Source organism: Natrix helvetica (assembly GCF_964273705.1).
Source record: "Natrix helvetica genome assembly, chromosome: 4".
In the NCBI taxonomy this organism is placed as follows: Eukaryota; Metazoa; Chordata; class Lepidosauria; order Squamata; family Natricidae; genus Natrix; species Natrix helvetica.
The window spans coordinates 80045144-80063253 of record NC_138550.1 but is presented as its reverse complement, the minus strand read 5'-3'; the positions used below and the strand labels follow the sequence as shown (position 1 = coordinate 80063253).

Genomic DNA, 18110 nt, shown 5'->3' with positions numbered 1-18110 from the left:
TCTTCTTGGTGGCAACCCCTGAGATATTGGAACACTGCTATGACATCTCCCTTAGTCCTCCTTTTCATTAAACTAGACATACCCAGTTCCTGCAACCATTCCTCATATGTTTTAGCCTCCGGTCCCCTAATCATCTTTGTTGCTCTTCTCTGCACTCTTTGTAGAGTCTCCACATCTTTTTCACATTGTGGCGACCAAAACTGAATACAGTATGCCAAGTGTGGCCTTACCCTGGCATTATAAAGTGGTATTAATACTTCACTTGATCTTAACACAGAAAAATTGCAAAATAGTTTTCATCAAGTAATTTTCATTGGAATAAGAATAAATTAAGCCTTGTAACTGGTGACTACAGTAAGTCCAGGGGGAGAAGGATGGGGGTCTCAAACTTCCCAGAAGTCTTGAGTTTTATCACCCTGGCATTTCCTCCTGTTTGGGGGTGAGCTAAGCCTACTGCTGTACCTACCTTCAACAGGGAGCCTCACTGTACAGCCCGTCCAGGCAGTAACCAAAGTCATGAGTAATAACACTCTTTTTTTGTAAGATTAAAATAACAGAATCTTGCATGTCTGAAATGCATCTCTCCCCTCCTGTATTTTTACTTTCCAGAGATCTAAGGAGAACCCCTTCTGAGATGGTTTCTCCACCTTGCTTCCTTCTGTGGGCTGAGATATCTCTTGTCAGACCATTGCCCAAGTGGCAGCTTTTCCTCCTATTTCCCAAAGCTATTCGCACAACTATTACACCATCTGCTACTCATGATCCAATCTTAGCATATGTGACAGATCCAGTTGTCTAAACCTGTGTTGCCTTTCTCACATTTAAGTGGCCAAAATGCATCCTCTCCCCAATAAGGAATAAGTTCTATAATCTCACTTCCTGGTCATATAGGATGGAAACATCTGGCTAAAAGATTCAGCCTTTCCTGTCCTCTTGAGAAACAGACCAATCTCACAAGAGATAAGCAAAATCTATCTTTAATTTAAAAAGAAGGAAAAATGTAAAAAACAAAATCCCTCTTTTTAATATTAAATAATAAAATTCCAACATTCACTCAAGTTTAAAACATAGACTTTTTTCAGAACACAGGACAGCATCCTATAAGAAAATCATATAGACACAAAAAATACATTGCTTTTAAACAGAATGCAGGTAGTTTGATCCTTTCCAAAACTTCAGAATAAGTGCTGGAGAAATTTCAAATTACAGTAGGTTAGAGATCACAATTATATCACAAAGAAATGTTAAGGAAAATCTATGTTTTTTTGCACCTGTCCAAGATATGAATCAGAACTGACATAAGAGCCATTTTTTCTAGCTTGGAGAATGAGTGTTTTCTCCTGGATTCTTCCCTGTCCGGCCTTCTCCGATGTCCTCAATTGCTTTCCCCAGTGTGCGATAGTTTCCTCCTAGATTCCTCCATGTCCTGCCTTCTCCAATCCCTGCCCCCGCCCCCAGCCTGCAAACTATGCTGATAAGGCCCTCAAAGAAATCCAGCTTGACACCCCTGCCCTATCCAGTAGTGTCTTACTCCAGGGGGTGGTGCTCATCTCCGTTCTTAGCCAAGAGAGCCAGCGTTGTCTGAAGACACTTCCGTGATCATGTGGACAGCATGACTATCTATGTTCCCTCTAAGGTGCGCGGCTGCGCGGCCGCGCACGTGGCAACAAAACACCGCGCAGCAGTTTTCAACTGCCGCGCAGTGATTTCTATTGCCACAGGCTCCAGAAGCTGGGGGGGTCCTTTGCAGGCAGCTAGAACGGGCTAGTTCTAGCTGCCTGCAAAGGACCTCCCCAGCTTCTGGAGCCTGTGGCAATAGAAATGAGCATGGGGTGACTGAGGGTAGTTGTGAAGCCCCAAAGCCCCCACCGCCACCGGAATAACTGCTGCCACTTCCTCCTCCTCTAATAGCACTGCCAGATTTGCCGCCCGGCGCTGCAGCTGAGATGAAGCTGCCAAAGCTCCAGCCGGCATCTCCGCACGTGGCAGCAGCGCCTCCCCTCCGCTCGGAGCACCTGAGCTCAGCGCCGCGTTACCCCTGCCCCCTCCTCCTCCTCCACCGTGCTTTTGAGGAGCCATGAGGCTGCGGGAGCCAGTAGGAAGGCGGGAGGGAGAGCAGGGGGAAAAAAAGCCTCATGGCTCCTCAAAAGCACGGCGGAGGAGGAGGAGGGGCAGGGGTAACGGGGCACTGAACTCAGGTGCAAATCTGGTGGTGCTGTTGGAGGAGGAGGAGGTAGCAGCAGTTATTCTGGTGGCAGCTCATCGGCATCTTCAGCAGCAGCCCTGCCCACGATGAAGAAACCAAAGATGGAGCAGATCCACGCAGATGACGTCGCTGCAACATGACTGGAGGAAGAATTCTGGGAGTTGAAGTCCACAAGTCTTCAAGCTGTCAGGTTTGAAGACCTTTGAGGTTTTTTTCTAAAGGGTTAGGGGTGCAAGGGTCTTGTAACTTGACAGCTTTAAGACTTGCACACTTCAACGCCAGAGTTCCTGAGCCAACATGACTGGAGGAGGAATTCTGGGAGTTGAAGTCCACAAGTCTTAAAGCTGTCAGGTTTGAAGACCTTTGAGGTTTTTTTCTAAAGGGTTAGGGGTGCAAGGGTCTTGTAACTTGACAGCTTTAAGACTTGCACACTTCAACGCCAGAGTTCCTGAGCCAACATGACTGGAGGAGGAATTCTGGGAGTTGAAGTCCACAAGTCTTCAAGCTGTCAGGTTTGAAGACCCCTGGGGTTTTTTTTCCTAAAGGGTTAGGGGTGCAAGGGTCTTGTAACTTGACAGCTTTAAGAGTTGCGTGCTTCAAATGCCAGAGTTTCTGAGCCAACATTTTGGTTGCTAAGCAGGAGCGTTGTTAAGTGATACTGATATTATATAACACTTTGAATTAAGCGGGTACCTTGAAGAAACATAACTTTGAGTTTCAAATAATACTGATTTCGTTGTTGTCTTAGGTGACATCTGTGAAAAAAATTCAGGTGCTCAGGCATGAAAATGTGCCGCTCAAACACTATACTTTTCTGCTCACATCGAAAAAAAATTAGAGGGAACATTGATGACTATACACCAAGGCCCACAAAACGCTGTCATCTTCCCATCACAGAATTTATCTAATGACATTTGAGTATTGGAGCTGGCACAAGTAACAGGAGCTCACCTCCTTGCGCAGCACTCAGGTCTTGAGCCCCAACTGCCAGCTTTCCAGTTGACAAGCTCAGCATTTTAACTGCTGAATCATTGGGGCCCCATTGAGAAGAATGTGGTATCATGCAGGAATAATAATAATAATAATAATAATAATAATAATAATAATAATAATAATAATAATAATAATAATAATAATAATGTAAATTTCATGGTTATAAATATTAACCTATCTGTACAGAAATATTATCCTCTTCAAGCAAAGATCCACTTTCTTTTTTTTCCTAACTGCTTTTTTCTTTTTTACCAATTTTAAACAGAAGCAAATTTATTCGACTTGGAGGAATGTTTATTTGGTACTTTTCCCAAGCTGGGTTCACAGTTTTGTTTGAGTTCCGCTCAGGTTTTAAAAGCCTCAGCCCCCCCCTCCTTTTCCCCTCTTTAGCAGAGGAAGAGTCTAGAGAATGGAGCTTCTCTGTTAGATGACAAAGGGAATGTCAACTTCATGTGTTTTCTCTGTCTGGCCAGCAGCCTGTGCTATTGTGAATGTCTGGCAAGGAGGCTACACTGACAACAAACCTATTAAAAATCAATATCTTGTCTCAAGAGCTGGGATTTCTGCTTTTGATTTGTAGTAAGCACCGTTATCTATGCATGCATCCACTTACACATTCTCCAGAACAAACTCCCTTCCAAGAAATGCCTTTGGAGCTACTGTAATCTCTCATTGGAGGCTTGCAATCTTAATGAAACAGGTCTCCCCCTGCAAAATATCCCAACCTAGACAAAAAGTCTCATGTAGTTGTTTTGTCACTCTCTTACATCTCCTTCTTTTTACATTTATTTACTTATGAAATGAATAAAGTGTCTTATTTATAATTCTAGGTAATCATTTTCAATTTAAAAAAACCTCATTCAAAATAGAACAAACAATAATTTAAAAAATTAACATCCCGTATGAGTTATAATTTGATTCCTCTGTCTATCTGGATCTCTTCCAATTTTTTTTATTTTTCACCTTCTTTGCTGACCTATTGAAATTGGGCAAAAATACAGAGTGTGGAAGTCTGGATAAATTCAAATCTGGGCTCTGTTGAAGAGACATACCATCCTTTGCCCCTCAATTTAGCCTACTCAATATTGGGCAATGGGAGCACTGATAGATTTTGTGCCACATGTATTGGTTGGACACACATAACTGATGTGATGAAGATTGGAAGCCCCTTCTCTTGTTCTCTCCTTTTTTTTTCTTTGAACTTTTATTCTTTGTTCTAGGTCTTTTTCTAAGTTTAATCTGTATTTACTCTTATAATCAAAATTTCCCATTAAAATTTAAAAATAAAATAAGAAACAATTTAAAATTAAAGAAAATATGATCTGGAAAATATGAAATTGATATCTTTGATTAGGAGTTCATAATGTAAGAGGCCATGAAGATCTTTATTTAAATTATAGACCAGTGTTTCTCAACCTTTAAGCTGTGTGGATTTCAACTCCCAGAATACCCCAGTCAGCACGCTATTAAACAGTATTAAACAAGTTGCTTAAGCAAAACAACTCCTGCTTGTAATGCAACTAATAATTAATACATTTTTCTCTGAGACAACTGCCATCTAGTGTCTATTGTATGTTAAATATACTAGAGAAAAGAGAGAGATGAAAAATGGAAGGAGGGAATACTTGGAGGGAAATGTAGTGTTTTCTTTAATGGGTCAATGCTAGCTAAATTATATGTAGACTATAACTTACATATATATCATATACATGGTTAATAAAAATACAAGTAACACAAACAATAAAATACAAATTAAAGTGATAATTTCTTATCTCTTGAGACGAGTTTCAGAATAGAAGCATTAGTATCCCTACACATTCCTGAAATTATAATTGCAAGAACATGTTACACAGGCATTTCTCCAACCCAAGAAGGCTATGATTTCCTTCACTAATGAGTCAAATTCCAGCCTAGAGTTTCTTTCCTGATCTGAGATCTGCCTATGCCTGCTTCATTTCAGTTAAATGACGGAGCTTACTCAACTGGACACACTTAGTGCTTACCCACAGAGTGGGGCCCATACAGCAGGTAATCTCATACCACCCCAGGCCTTAAGAATCTACTCTCCCAGGATCTGCTGGAGAGGTAAAGAGCTCTCCTGATAGCACATGTGTCCTGGAGCCCTAGGACACTCTAATATTAGTAAAAGAAATTAATTCATCTGCTTAGGTGACTGCACGGGTGAGGTAGCTCAGTGGCTAAGATGCTAAGCTTGTGGATCAGAAGGTTGGCAGTTTAGCAGTTCAAATCCCTAGTGTCGCATAATGGTGTGAGATCCCGTTACTTGTCCCAGCTTCTGCCAACCTAGCAGTTCGAAAGCATGTAAAAACGCAAGTAGAAAAATAGGGACCACCTTTGGTGGGAAGGTAACAGTGTTCTGTGCACGTTTGGTGCTTAGTCATGCCAGCCACATGATCATGGAGATGTATCCGGACAGCGCTGGCTCTGAGCACCGCCCCCTAGAGTCAGGAATGACTAGCACACGTGTACGAGGGGAACCTTTACCTTTAGGTGACTACAGAATAGAAGGGTGGTTGATTGTGCACTTGACTCTTGTAATTGGACATACAGTGACTAGAAGATCACTTCTTTAACTTGAACCATCTCTTTGTAGCGCTGAGGCAAGAGCAGGTCAGTTGCTTGTCAAATTCCTTTCATGCATTTCTCTTTCCAATTTATAAAGTGGCTAATGTAGAGGACACACTGAATGATGCCTTATTGGAATGCCACCCATCATAGAAAAGAATGAAATGAGGCATATAAATGGATTATTTAAAACACACACATTCATCACATGAATAATTTATTAACTATAATGTTTAAGACAAAAAGCAACTCTAATTCCAATCTCTTCAACATCTTGAAAAACTCCCTGGAAACTATATAAATATGATTTGCTAAATTGTCCAGTTAATTGAGTTAAAACCAATCATTGATTTTATGCTAACTTACCCTAATCCTTCACTAGAGACCTTCTTTCTCAATTTTCCTTTCTTGTTTATTTAGGGGACTATCCAGAATTATGGCAAAATATAGACTGGCCCTGACTTCCAGTGTCAAGCAGTTGAGTTATAAGGCCAGTTGAGAGACTGATAAAATTGAAAGCTGATTGATAATACTGAACTTCCAAAGACTGCCATCTACATTAAACTTTATTTGCAGAAGATGCTAATTTCAGTTTGTTTAATCATGATTTATTGAACATAACTGTGGTGGTCCTGGAGAAAAACACCTTTTGTTACACACTCAAACATTAACTGTGAGGCATAAATCCTAATGATGGAGTTTGCGCAACATTCTAAGCCTAAACTAAGCAGACTATATTGGCTATTCATGTGAGCCCAACCAATATATGTGGCACCTCCCCATTGTCCACTATTGAGTAGACTAAATTGAAGGACAAAGGATGGTGTGGTGTGTCTCTTCACTAGAGCTCAGATTTGAATTGATCCAGATTTCCACACTCCATGATTTTGCTCAATTTCTATGGGCCAGCAAAGAAGGATAGACACAGATCATGCCACAGGATTATCTTCTCTGTTTACACAAATGCTGAAAAGGAAAGAGGGAAAGTAAAAAGACATTATTGAAGTGTTTCTCTTGATAACCTCTGCTCTCAAAGTCATCCCTCCCCATTAAAAGTAATACTTGAGGAACAAGAGAAGCTTGCCTCTATGATTCATGCCTCTGCTTCTTTCCTGTCTTCCTCAATTAAACACTTAATTCTCAAGGAGCCTCCTTCTTCCCACAACTTCATATCTCTTAGCACATCTAAAATTCAAAATAGTTGATAAGTAGACACCCAGACAGCAGGCTGCAGTTGCTGTTTTTCTCCTCAGCAGAAGACACAAACATCTAGGCTCTTTCAAAAGGAGTTTGTTACAAGCTTCCCAATTCAGGTATGTACAAGTGGGATAAAAACATGTGCTCACCTTTTCCTGAGTAGAAAAATAGAATAGAATTCTTTATTGGCCAAGGGTGATTGGACACACAAAGAATTTGTCTTTGGTGCATATGCTCTCAGTGTTCATAAAAGAAAAGATACATTCACTACGAATCATAAGGTACAACACTTAATGATAGTCATAGGGTACAAGTAAGCAATCAAATCATAGTAGGAAACAATCAATATAAATCGTAAGGATACAAGCAACAGTGTTACAGTCATAAGTAGGAGGAGATGGGTGATAAGAACGATGAGAGGATTAATAGTAATTGTAAAGCAGACTTAGTAATAGTTTGACAGTTTTGAGGGAATTATTTGTTTAGCAGTGATGGTATGTGGGAAAAAAGTGTTCTTGTATCTAGTTGACTCATGCAGTATACAGGTCCTCAATGGAAGGCAGGTTGGTAGTATTTTTTTTCTCTGTAGTTCTAATTATCCTCTGAAGTCTGTGTTTGTCTTGTTGGATTGCAGAATTGAACCAGACAGTTATAGAAGTGCCGATGACAGACTCAATCATTCTTCTGTAGAACTGTATCAGCAGCTCCTTGGGGAGTTTGAGCTTTTTGAGTTGGTGCAGAAAGAACATTTTTGTTGTGCTCTTTTGATGACGCTTTTGATGTTAGGTGTCCATTTTAGGTCTTGAGATATGATAGAACCTAGAAAATTGAATGCCTCTACTGTTGATACTGTGTTGTCTAGTATTGTATGAGGTGGTAGTATGGGAGGTTTTCTCCTAAAGTCTACCACCATTTCTACCATTTTGAGTGTGTTCAGTTCCAGATTGTTCCAGTCATAGTGTGAGGCTAGTTGTTCAAATGCCCGTCTGTATGCGGATTCATCATTGTCTCGAATGAGACCAATCACTGTTGTGTCATCTGCAAACTTTAGTAGTTTAACAGAGGGATCGTTTGAGATGCAGTCATTGGTATATAGAGAGAAGTGGAGAGAACACACAGCCTTGGGGAGCTCCTGTGCTAATTGTACAGGAATCCAATATGATTCTGCTTAGCTTCACCTACGCTTCCTGTCTGTTAGGAAGCTTACAGTATGATCCACTTACAAGTGTGTTCAGATACCGCTAGCTGGTTTAGTTTAATTAGAAGAATGTCTGGAATGATGGTATTGAATGCTGAACTAAAGTTTACAAAGAAGACCCTTGCATAGCTCTTTGGAAATTCAAGATGTTGTAGGATGTAGTGCAGAGCCATATTAACAGCATCATCTGTCGATCTATTTGCTCAGTATGCAAATTGCGGGAGGGGGGGCTAACAGTGGATCTGTGATGGTTTTCAGGTGGGAAAGCACTAGCCCTTCATAACTACAGATGTTAAAGCAATTGGTCGGTAGTCGTTCAGTTCCTTGATGGAGGGCTTCTTCGGCACTGGGATGATAGTACAGCATTCGAAGCAAGAAGGAACATAGCACATCTCTAGTGATTTATTAAAGATTCAGGTGAAGATGGGGGCCAATTGGTCAGCACAGACTTTTAAACAAGAAGGAGTTATCTTGTCTGGGCCTGGTGCTTTTCCTGGCTTTTGTCTGTGAAATAGATCTTGCACTTCCTTTTCTATGATTACCAGGGGTTGTGAACCCAATGGGATAGGGTCAGTTGTAGGAGGTTTGGCTGTTGTTGCTGTATCTGAGATGAGGGTTGTGGATATAGGTGGCTGTAGTTTCTTTTCAAACCTGCAGTAAAACATATTCAGGTCATCTGCCAGTTGTTGATTTCCTTCAGCCTGGGAAGGAGGTTTGCCATAACCGGTGATATTTTTAAGAGTTTTCCACATGTTTGCTGGTTCATTTGTTGAGAACTGATTCCTTAGCTCAGTGGTTCTCAACCTGTGGGTCACGATCCCTTTGGGGGGGTCGAATGACCCTTTCACAGGGGTCGCCTAAGACACGGGCACATGCTGCCCTCTTTTCTCCGACAGCTGCCTGGTTAAAAAGCCATCCCCAGCGGTGTTTTTCCCTGGGGGGGGCTCCGCAAAACATCCCAAGACCGATGCCACCACATCTGTCCTCTTCGGGACAGGTCCTCTTCAGAAGGATGAGGCCCCGCTGGTCCCCTTCGTGTTCCTCGCCTTCCAGCCATGGCTCCATGCTGTGGAAAACATAGGTGCGCGCACACCCCGCACAATTACAGCCCGGAGCAGGACCAAAGCCCCTCTCCCAACTGGCCCTTCCTCCCTTGGAGGGCTTCAAGGGGAAGCTTCTGCAAAAGCCCGGGTGAGTGAGAACAAGTTCCCATCGTTATAAAGTCTCTGAGGCTATAATTGTATGGGGGGGGGGGTGCGCGCACCTATGTTTTCCATGGTGTGGAGCTGCGTCGAGGCTCTGAACGGCCGGTGATGACTCTAGAGCCCATCCACGGGGGCGGGGTCCCCCTCATGTTCCTCGTCTTCCCAGATGGGCTCACACACAATTACAGCCTCGGAGTCTTCATTAATGGCGGGAACGTGTTCTCACTTGCCTGGGCTTCTGCAGAAGCTTCCCTCTGAAGCCCTCCAAAGCCCTCTGAGGGAGGAAGGGCCAGTTGGGAGAGGGGTTTTGGTCCGGGCTGTAATTGCACAGGGCGTGCGCGCACCTATGTTTTCTATGGTGTGGGGCCACGGCCGGAAGATGGAGAACGCGAGGGGGACCAGCGGGGCCTCGTCTTTCTGAAGAGGACCTGTCCCCGATGTGAGAGATGTGGTGGCATCGGTCTTGGGATGTTCTGCGGAGCCTCCCAGGGAAAAATGCCACTGCCAGGTACTTTTAATCATATATTTTGGTCCTATGACTGCAGAATGCTGCAAAAAAATAATAAATGCAGGCCAGTTATTGAGTGTTTCAAATGTGATTGGAACACTCAACAAGGTGACCACAGTATGTGTGTCTGTGTGAGTGTGTGAGTGAGAGAGAGTGAGTGAGTGAGTGAGAGAGAGAGAAACAGAGAGGGAGGGAGGAAATCAGAGAGAGATGGACAGACACACAAAGAAAGACAGAGAGAGAGAGAGACAGAGAGGAGGAGGGAGGGAGGGAGAGACAGACAGACACAGAGAGAGACAAACACAGAGAGACACACACACAGAGTGAGTGACTAAGTGAGTGAGTGAGAGACAGACAGACACACACACATACACACATAGAGAGACAGAGAGAGGGAGAGATACAGAGAGAGAGAGAGAAAAACACACACACACACACACACAGAGTGACAGAGTTGGGGGAGGGAGGAGAGAGAGACAGAGTGATACAGAGAGACAGAAAGACACACAGAGAGAATGACAGATAGAGACAGAGAGGGATGAGGGAGGGAGAGAGACAAAGAGCCACACAGAGAGAGAGAGACAGAAAGAGAAAGAGAGAGAAAGAAAAAGAAAGGAAGAAAGGAAGAAAGAAAAAAGAAAGAAAGAAAAAGAAAGCGGGAGAGAGAGATGAAAGAAAAAAAGAAAGAAAGAAAGAAAAATGAAGAGAACTTATGACCACAATTGAGCCCAAAATTTTGGTTGCTAAGCAAGGGCATCATTAAGTGAGTTTCACCACATTTTGTGCAACTGTGCAGCAAGTTGGATGCCTGAACAATGCTCTGCTATTTCACATTGCGCATACTGTTGCAAAATGTAGCAATGTAGTTTACTGGTGTTATATTAAGACTGTTACCCATGCTGCATCTTGCTTCAAGACAAAATTTCATTTATTTGTAATTAGAAATAAATATTTCACAATATATAATTACATATTGTTTTTGTGATTAATCACTATGCTTTAATTATGTTCAATTTATAACAATAAAAATACATCCTGCATATCAGATATTTACATTACGATTCATAACAGTAGCAAAATTACAGTTATGAAGTAGCAACGGAAATAATTTTATGGTTGGGGGTCACCACAACATGAGGAACTGTATTAAAGGGTCGCAGCATTGGGAAGGTTGAGAACCACTGATCTAAGATTACTCACAATTGGTTAGAGCAGGATTGAGAACTGAGCTCTGCACTTTTTCTATTCTGTCATTCCTCCATTCTGCAATGGAGTTCATGCCCACATAAAAGCACCATAATATTGGTTGATTTTAGCTTAGTATATTGTATGAACTTAGTTAATTTTGGCTTATTAAATAAACCATGATTATCAAAATAATGATGTGTGAATGGAATGTTTTTTTTTTCACAGACTATAATGTAATACTTTTATGATTTGTTGAATTATAATTTTTCATTACAGCTCAATGCGGATTATTCTTTCCCTATTAACTGAGCATGCAGCTAGAGTTTAGACCAAGTTTCATGCCTGCATTTAGAAATAGGTTATAGCAAAATTGCCTGATTTGGATATAAAAAGAAATTGTTTAATAAATCATTATAGAACTGCTAAATGATGCATAAATAGAAGCTTTGTTTGTTTGTTTTATTGGATTTATATGCCGCCCTTCTCCCAAAGGACTCAGGGCAGCGTACAGCATTAAAAAACACATATTACAAAACTTAAAAGAAAATTAGAAACAATCCAAGAAACAAACCGAATTAATATAACACTAACATTTTAAAAATTAGATAAAATTAACAGGCCAGGCCGGCTTGCTGGAAAAGCCAACTTTTTAGGGTGCGTCAGAAGGACCGGAGTTCGGGGATTATGCGAAGCTCTGGGGGCAGCTCATTCCAGAGGGAAGGCGCTCCCACAGAGAAGGCTCTCCCCCTGGGGGTCGCTAGCCGACACTGTCTGGCCGTAGGCACTCTGAGGAGGCCAAATCTGTGGGATCACACTGGACGGTGGGAGGCTACTGGTGGCAGTAGGTGGTCTCGCAGGTACCCTGGGCCTAAGCCATAGAGCGGTTTAAAGGTCATAATTAGTACCTTGAATCGCACCCGGAAAACAACCGGCAACCAGTGCAGGCCGCCTAAAAGGGGTGTAACATGGGAGCACCTAGGTACCCCCATGATAACCCGCATGGCCCCATTCTGGACCAGCTGAAGCCTCCGGGTGCTCTTCAAGGGCAGCCCCATGTAGAGAGCATTGCAGTAGTGCAGGCGAGAAAGGATGAGGGCATGAGTGACTGTGCATAAAGCATCCCGATCCAGGAAGGGGCGCAACTGATGTACCAGGCGAACCTGGTAAAAGACCCCCCTGGTCACAGCCGTCAGGTGTTCTTCTAAACTAAGCCGGGTGTCCAGGAGGACTCCCAGATTGCAGGCCCTCTCTGAGGGGGCTAAAGGATAAGGATTGTCGCCAAGCATAAGGATTGTCGCCAAAGGCAGAATATCAACTCATTGATTATTACATCATGAATTAGATAATGAATAAAATAGACAATGAACTGAATTAGATTAGCAAAAAATCAAGTCAATGCAATTAGGCAAACTGATGAATTCAGGATTCAGGATATAACATGCTAAAAAGTGATCAGAATTATTTTATGTACTTGCTTAATACAAGGGGAAACAAAGGCAGGGAAGTTCATCCAATCCTTTCTTTAATTTGAGCCACATTATATCAGTAATGACAGTACTATCTGCTGGTCTTATTAAAGAGAAAAGAGATTGGCATGGGAACAGCACAGTTTATGCCAGCACAGAGCTATGTTGACTCAGGGTCATGGCCATATGGAAAAGCTCATAAAAAGCCTCATTATCATTTCTAGAAAAATGGATACAAATATGAATTATCCTATAAGGTCAAACATTTGTGACCAAAAATAATTGGCTAGGTAGAAGAATTCTCTTATTTTAGAATTCTGGGAAAGCAAATGATAAAAACCTTTAGTATGGCACCAGCATTAAAAAAAGCACTGGTCAACCAATCACCATTGACATTGTCTCATAAAGTATTAGCTTCATGTGTCATAATAAAAAGAATTCCAATGTATAAAAATAATTCTAGAGTGAGAAACTTTTTAAAAGTTTAGGAAGACATATATGTTTAACCTAGACCAGTGGTGGGCAACCTTTTTTTTCAACTGAGCCAAATCTTGCCAAAACCACGATTGAAATTTATTTTGAGAGCCACATTTTTAAAACCGAAAATACATAGGATGGTACACTGTTTTTAGTTTCAATAAGTTTTTATTGAGAATATTCTGCATGCAAGTATCCACATAGGTCGGGAGGATACAAATAACACAACTAATAAAACAAAAACTTTAGAACGATATTATTTATCGATAACGTTAAATTCCGTAAAATTTGCCTTACAATGTAGAGAAAATTACATCCTGACATTGACTGACAAAGTCACAACCACTAATGTGAACATTGGCCTTGCATTTCCTTGGATAGTTTGAGTAAGTCAGGTTTGTATGTTGTTGCTTTTAATTTCATCTCCCTCTCCCACTTTCTTTCTTTTTTTCTTTTTCTTTCTCTCTCTCTCTGGCTCTTTGTCTCTCTCTCACTCCCTCCCTCTCTGTCTCCCTCTGTCATTTTCTCTGGGTGTCTATCTGTCTGTCTCTCTCTCTGTATCTCTGTCTCTCTCTCCTCCTTCCCCCATCTCTGTCACTCTGTGTGTGTGTGTGTCTGTCTGTCTCTCACTCCCTCTGTGTGTGTGTGTGTGTCTGTCTCTGTCTCTCCCTCTGTCTCTCTCCCCTCCCTTCCTCTCTCTCTGTCACTCTGTGTATGTGGGTGTGTCTGTCTCTCACTCATTCACTTAATCACTCACTCTGTGTGTGTGTCTCTCTCTGTCTGTCTATCTTTCTCTCCCTCCCTCCCCCTCTCTGTCTGTGTGTGTGTGTGTGTGTGTGTCTGTCAGTCTCTCTCTGATTCCCTCCCTCACTCTCTCTCTCTGTTCCTCTCTCTGTCTGTCTGTCTCACTCACACACACACACACACTGTGGTCACCTTGTTGAGTGTTCCAATCACATTTGAAACACTCAACAACTGGCCTGCATTTATGGTATTTTGCAGTCTGACAGAATGAGAGAGGTACTTTTAACTACCTGGCAGCGGTGTTTTGCCTTGGGGGGCTCCTCAGAACATCCCAAGACTTCGGAGGGAAGCTTACAGCCCGGAGCAGGAGCAAAGCCCCTTTCCCAACTGGCCCTTCCTCCCTCGGAATGCTTCGGAGGGAAGCTTCTGCAAAAGCCCGGGCGAGTGACAACAAGTTCCCGCCGTTACGAAGTCTCCGAGGCTGTAATTTTCTGAGCTGTGCGCGCGCGCCTGTTTTCCATGGCGTAGAGCAGCGGCGAGATTCTGCGCGGCGAGCGATGATTCCGGGGGCCATCCGGGAAGATGAGGAACGCGAGGGGGGACCCTGCCCCCCCATTGATGGCCTCCGGAATCATCGCTCGCCGCTGCTCCATGCTGTGGAAAACAGGCGCGCGCGCACAGCTCAGAAAATTACAGACTCAGAGACTTCGTGACTTTTGGGGCGGCCGCCCGAGAGGAGGGAGGGGAGCGGGCGCCCGGCACACAGAAGAGCCGCATTAAAGGGTGTAAAGAGCCGCATGTGGCTCGTGAGCCGCGGCTTGCCGACCACTGACCTAGACAAAGAACGTTCAGAAGTGATATTTCAACAGTTTGAAGATGTAGTGTAACTAGGAATAGGTCCTAGTGAATCAATGAACTTACTGGTAGCTCTAGTCTAAAAAATCAAGTCCAGATTTGCATTGTAAAAATAAAACATAAGGTGGGGAAAAGTTATTTAAGTCCAGTGAGCGGTGATTACATTCCTAAGAATATAATAGGCAAAAGCTTTTCCCTATGCATGATCCTAACTGGCAAAAGCCCAGTTTTCAACATTTTCTCCTGGTCACCAGCACCTAAGCCTATTATTTGGAAAAGTGCTGCCAAACTTCATTTTTGGAAAATTAGGGGATTGGAGAAAAATATCTGTCATTGATAGCAGAATTTGAATGGAATAATCAGTTCATTTGTTTGGATCTACCCAATTCCTATAAAGCCAAGTTTATCTGTGAGATCAAGTAAGCTTGTAGAAGGACTTGAGGCCTGGATGTGGCAATCCCAACCTGTAACTGATCTTTTTTCCTGGATAAATAGTCTACACTGGTTTAAATTAAACCTGTGTTCCAGCATGTAATTCAATCATCACTTGTGAATTAATGCTTTTTGCCAAGAATATAGCCATACCAACAATAATGTAAATATTCCCACAAATGTTCTAAATAAATGAACAAGGATTTATCATGAAAAAAGAAACAACAGTAAAATAGCAACAGCAATGACAGAAACTCACCATTCCTGCTCTGTACTATTGAAATATAGAAGGGAAGAACAAGCGTTGCTGAGTTGATAATACTACTAACAGAAACTGTAAAGAATAATTATGAATGGTTGGATGGAGAAGCAGGAAGAAAATATGCTTCCAATTCTAATTGTTGAACAAATTTAAAGTGGAAATGAATAATTAATATGTAAGATCCTTGGGCTAAACAGGATGGCACAAAATTGCTCACCTTGCTTTGTTAGGAAAAAATACATTACTAGATACCTATTGTGAAAAAAACAAATTAGTCAGAATATAAACTAAGAATGAATAAATGCTAGAAGATGAACTTGTGCATGGTTGCACTAACAATTTCACTCTGATAAAGTAAGAACTTGCCATTTCCAAGGTGTTAGGAGATAATTAGCTTTAAGTAGAGAATTGCAAACTTGAGTGGTTTGTCACAAAATCAGTCAATTTTTCTTCAGGATGTGTTCATCTGAATATGCTAGAATACACCAAAATTTTGTATTTACCCCAGACTGGCACTATTGGTATCTTATTGAAACCTGTGTAGCTCTTGATTTTTTTGATCTTGCCTATTGTGACATTTGTCCTGGAAATTGTAAAAGAAATCTTCCACTCATTCTCGTTTGCCATGAGTCCTTCAAGACAGGGTCTCTGAATAAACTGAAATGTTTCTTCCCAGGTTTCTTGATATATGGGTGAAGTTTATGACAAGGGATTCATATTTGGTCTTTTGATTCTTCATGTCCAGTCTCCTTTCCATTGTCTTGTCAGCCTCCCCATAATCTCCTATTATGACAGTGAACCATATTACACTCATGGGGATGGGGATTGCGTGGCTGAATGGTATGCTAGTTGGTGTGGAGGCCACAGCTTATGGCACTAAGATTTTTTTTTTACAAAATAATTCATTTAATTGAATAGCTTTTTCTCAGAATGTCATTAAAAAGCTATAACTTTATTTATTGTGCTTTTAAATTACAAACATTTGGATATCAATTCCTTTAATAGTGTGTCTGCTGAGTAAATATTTTCTGAAAGCAATTTTGAGAAATAAGAATTTCTCGCCGTCAGGCAGGTGGAAGTACAGGAATATGCAGTTGAGATGAAAGTACATTAAAATCAAAGGAGGGTGGATAAGATCTCACAGCTCTCTATGTAATTTAGTTAATCAAGCTCTGCCCTTTCATTTACTCATTTAAAATATTTATTTGTTTAAAGTAAAGGAAGCTGTATACAATAAAAATAAAATATGTGTAACCAGTGAATGTTTACACAAACATTAAACAAAGTGTGCCGCTAGCAATTTGTCTTCAGCATCACACCATCTTCATGTTAGCAGTTTGTACACTTTTTAAAATATCCTTTCAGCAATATAGTTCTATGCAGATTGTGTGCATCTCTCTCAATAAACTCTTTTAAATCAGGCCTGTAAATCAGGACAAATAATGCATTGAATTTGAATAACTTGTTCATCTTCCAGTCTCCAGTATTTTCTGAATGATGATGCTTTGATACACCCTTCCCTCTGGCTATTTACACAGAAATGCTAACAGAGAGAACTTATTGACATGCTGATGATTAGTTATAACTTGCCTTGAAGATTATTGGGCATCTTCTTTGCCACTGAATAGATTTTTGCTTCATTAATGTTATCAGTGATCATTATCATGAGTATTGCTATAGCTACTTGTTCTCTTAATCTGAAGCACCACCAACATATATTTAAAAGCTCTTAGCCACCCAATTTCCACAGGATTTTTTATTTTATTTAATTTTCAAATTTTGATTTTATTATTGGATCAAAACTAACTGTTTTCCTGGTTAGCTTAGCATCTATTTTGCTCATAGAATGGATTAGCGTTCCAAGGATTTTTATTTTCAAACTTTGTAGTTTGAACATCCTATTTTCTATTTTGAGTTTTCTTCTTTTAAATAGTCTTGTTGAGCAGCATTATGGAACATTAAAAAATGTAAGTGTTTGTGAAACAAAGAAACAAACAAAAACTCTTCTGAACTTTTAAAATGCTACAATAGAGCGTCTGTTGCTTCTGTTGTGTATACAGAGCATATACTTATGTATTGAAAACTTGTTGAATTATTTTTTTATAATGCCTTACATTGTGAACATGAGTTCATCCAATACCACTATCAATTCCTTTTAAAATAAAACTTTTTACCATTGATCCTTATCAGGAATCAGTCATAATCTGACTATAACAAGATAGAACGGTCAAGAAAGGAAGATTCTCAGTGCCATTCAGAACCATTTAGAACAAAAGATCTCTGCACATAATTTTTATGCAGAGGAAAATTGCATCTGATGACTTTCTGGTTATTTTTTTTAATTAATAGCAAAACTTGAAATTAAACATGGAAGCCTTACCCATCAAACTTGTGCATTGTGTAGCAATAAGGAAGTGGAAAGTTCCCATTTTTAGCAATGGAATGGAAACAGAGTCAGATTCAAAGTTGTGACTAGGAAATTATCCTTTCATGTTGCGTTGGCTTCTTTTCTTAATTGCAGAAGGAAATAATGATGCTACTCATTTAGTCACGTCTGTCTCTCAGCAGTTCTATAGACCAACTCTTACTTTTTTCAGGCTGTTTATCTTTTTGCTTTACTTACATTTTAATTAACTTTTTTTTTTGCTGACTCCAACTCTTCTCCTTATAAGTTGTCAAACCCAACATCCTGTAGAGTTCTCACTGACTTTTGGGAGTAGCTGATTCCTACTCCTGATAAGAGAAGTTGTTCTCTTCCTGACAACTTTAAAGAAACAATATCTGAAAACTGAC

General features: G+C 41.0%; 1 protein-coding gene across 2 annotated transcripts in view; it reads right to left on the bottom strand.

Moving 5' to 3' along the window:
• The window catches only part of MARCHF6 (membrane associated ring-CH-type finger 6), a 115730-nt gene that overhangs the window by 61951 nt on the left and 35669 nt on the right, over positions 1 to 18110 (bottom strand). The gene's annotated exons all lie outside the window — the stretch shown is intronic.